This window comes from Callorhinchus milii, unplaced genomic scaffold, assembly GCF_018977255.1.
Source record: "Callorhinchus milii isolate IMCB2004 unplaced genomic scaffold, IMCB_Cmil_1.0 Scaffold4, whole genome shotgun sequence".
NCBI lineage: Eukaryota > Metazoa > Chordata > Chondrichthyes > Chimaeriformes > Callorhinchidae > Callorhinchus > Callorhinchus milii.
In genome coordinates this window covers 5,728,270-5,731,967 of record NW_024704745.1, presented here as the reverse complement: position 1 = coordinate 5,731,967, position 3,698 = coordinate 5,728,270, and positions in this window count along the sequence as shown.

Here is a 3,698-nt window from a genome sequence, read left to right as displayed (position 1 = left end):
GATAATAAGAGGGTTTTTGATTGAAAGGATGGGAAGTAATCAGGAACAAGTGAGAGGAACTGGAGAGTGCCTCTGCCAGGCAGTGTCTCATGTGCCAGGATCTTTCAATAATTTACAGAGCATAACAGCAATCTGAGAGACAGGACAGCGGTTAGGCAAAGACCAAGTGCTTTCATTTCTCACTGAGCAAATTACATTTCCCCGGCTCCTTCCTCAATCGTTCCCTCCCTCACTCCCTCGCTCCCTTCCTCCCTCTCCCACTAGCTCCCTCCGTCTTCCAACCTCGGGGTTATTAATAATAATCGGCCACAGCGCGACACGGCAGTGGGTGGTTGTGGGAGATTCACGCTCAGTTATGTCCCCGTATTCTTGTCCGTCCCCATGTGTCCCTATCCTTGTCACTGCCACTAATAATAATAATAATGCTTGCGTTTGACAGAAAGCCTTATCACGTCTTCGAGACGTCTCAAAGCGCTTCACAGAATATATTGTAAAGTGAATTGACTGTATATTTTGTGGGCAATTGGGCACAGGTGTGTCCAACAAACAGTTGTGGATTGAGTGACCCCAATTTTTTTATTGAGGGATTATTACCTCCAGAAAACGATCTGCCAATCGACTAACCAGGTTCCTACTTACTGCTTGTATAGAGTAAAGAAACTTGCCTAAGGTTCCGCCATGCCCGGGAATCGAACCTGGGTCCTTTCGTTTGCGAGGCGAATGCTCTAACCTATACACCATGCTACACGGGCCGGGCAGACACTCCAGTGCAGTGCTGGGGAGAGAGCAGGGAATGGGATTAGAGTAGAGAGCTCCAGTGGGGGAGCGAGCACCAGTGCAGACACCATGGGGAGAGAGCAGGTCAACCTTGGCTCAGTTGGTAACACTCTTGCCTACGAGTCAGAAGGTTATTGGTTCAATGCCCGCATCAGCATTTGGAATCCCATCATCTAAGATGACACTCCAATGTGGCGCTAGGAAGCACTGTATTGTTGGAAGTGCCGTCCTTCGGATGAGACGTTAAACCAAGGTCCCTTCTGGCTGTGTGCGTTTTGTGTGTGAGGGAAGTCTGTGTGCGCGTGTGTGTGTTTGTGCGAGTGAGAGACGTGATGTGTATGTGTGTGTGTGTGTGTGAGGTGTGTGTTTGTGTGAGTGTATGAGTTTGTGTGTGTGTGTGAGTGAGGAGAGAGAGGTGTGTGTGTGAGAGAGACATGTATATGTATGTGAGTGAGTGTGTGTGTGTGTGTGTGTGAGGAGATAGGGAGGGGAGAGATGTTTAAAAAGGATTGAGGTCACCCACATTAAGAGAGGAAGCAGCATTTCAGGGCAGTAAATTGTGGAATAATGGTGCAGAAAAAAGACATTAGGCCAAGTTCATCAGGTTTCTCATTTTACATGTTGTCGTTTACCATAAGTCACTGGGCAAAGGCGACCTTCCCTATCAAACTGCAAATAGATTCCCCATCAAACAGCAATCTCCATCTCCCACAAACAGCAAGTGCTTTGCAGTGAGGAGTTAATGCTCACAACACACTGAGGCTCTCAGTGAGTAGCCCCCCTCACCCACTCTCGTGGAAAGCAACAACAACTTGCATTTATATAGCACCCCTCACGCAGGGTAGCGTCCCAGAGCGCTTGAATAATAATCCTTGCATTTGATGTAGCGCCTTATCATGTCTTCGAGACATCTCAAAGCGCTTCACAGAATACATTGGAAAGTGAATTGACTGTATATTTTGTGTGCACAGCGGTGTCCCACAAACAGTCGTGGATTGAGCAACCAATTTATTATTATTACTTTGGGGGGGATTTTCTTTGAAGGAATTATTACCCCAGGAAAAGCGATCCGCCAATTGACTAACTACTAGGTTCCTACTTACTGCTAGGTAAACAGAGGTGTGTGGAGTAAGGAAACTTGCACAATGTTTTGCCCTGCCGGGAATCGAACCCAGGTCTCTCACTTGCGAGGCAAGTGCTCTAACCGCTGAGCTACAGGACTCCAGGAACGGAGGGCACGTAGGGATTAAACAGGAGGCCGGAGCCAGCCGAGTGGGGGCAGTGGGTGGTGGAGGTAAGCAGGTCAGATAGAGAGGTGCGAGGGCGTGAAGGGATTTGAAAATGAGTGAGACGATCTTGAAATCGATCTGTTCTGCGATTGGGACAGGGGCCGAGGGCATTAAACACGCCAACTACACGGCAACTAGATGGAACCCCCTAGTATAGTGATTAAGGGCACTCGTCTCGCAAGCGAGAGGACCCGGGTTCGATTCCCAAGCGACACAAAACCACTAGCAGGGGGCGTCTATCTGTGGTGTCAGACTTTACACCGCTTGCTTTCTGAGCTGGTTTAGTCGTTAATAAACCCCCTTCTACCTCTCTGCCCTCGCTCATCCCAACCCTCCTGCCCGCTCCCCCCACCATGCTCGGATCCTGATCCACGACTGTTCAGCTCCTTGGGATGTTCTCCCGACGTGAAAGACACTTTACAAATGTAATGTTGTTGTTCTGGTTTACGTTGGTGAAATTCTGTCACACCGACCGACCGGTTAATCGTTTATATATTATCTCTCGGTAACGCCATGTAATTGACTAATCCTGTCCTCCGTCGCCCGCCTTGATTAGCCAGCCTGGCTGCTCGTAAAATAAGGAAGGAGATTGTACCTCGCCCACCAGAGCAATGTCACAGGCAATGAGAATCCTGTTTTAAATGTTAATGACACGGCGGTGCTATTTGTGTGAGATTGATGTGAACAGAGCGAGAGGCGCTGGCAGGAAATGGGCTCTGTTATACGCACATTAACACTGTTCATTTACAGTCAGGATTGAAATGGAAATATCACCCCCCCCCAACATCCCCCCACGCGCCCTCCCGCCGAGCACAGAGAGACAGCCCGGGGTGAGGGGGCGGGGGGGGGGGGTGAACAGATGGGGTTATTATTGGTCTCTCACAGACCCTGCGTTGGAGAAAGGCGGAAAGAGACAGAGACAGAAAGAGACAGGGGGAACAATAGAGACGGAAAGAAAGAGAGAGATAGAGGCAGAAAGAGATAGAGAAAGAGGGAGACAGAAATAGAGAGAAGGAGGGAGAGAGAGCGAGACAGAGACACAGAGATAGGGATAGAGATAGAGAGAGCGATAGAGACGGAGAGCGATATGGAGACAGAGAGAGTGATGCAGACACAGAAAGAGAGAAAGAGGAAGGGAGACGGAGAGAGAGCATGTGAGAGAGAGCGAGACAGACATACAGACAGAGAGTGAGACAGAGAAGGAGAGACAGAGAGCGAGAGAGAGCATATGAGAGAGAGAGAGTGAGAGAGAGGGACAGAATTGAATGAGAGGCAGAGTTGATAGTTATTCCCCCTGGCGTGACCGCCACCCCACTCTCTGACAAGCTCACACCCAGGTAATGGTCATGTGTAGTGCCGTGATTGTTCCCAGAGGAATAGCAGGAAGTTGAATTCACCCCCAGGTCAGCGTGGTTGAGGGGAGAAACCAGTGTGTGAACAAGTGTGCAAGGGTATAAGCTGTCAGCCGAAAGCTCACTATCCCACAGAACATTCATTATCACACAGAGAGTCCCAACACAGAACGTTTCAGAACTCTTCACAGACAACAATGCTGCTCAACACACATGATGGAGAATAAGGTCCACACGCACATCATACACACACACAGAAACACACACACACACGCTCGCA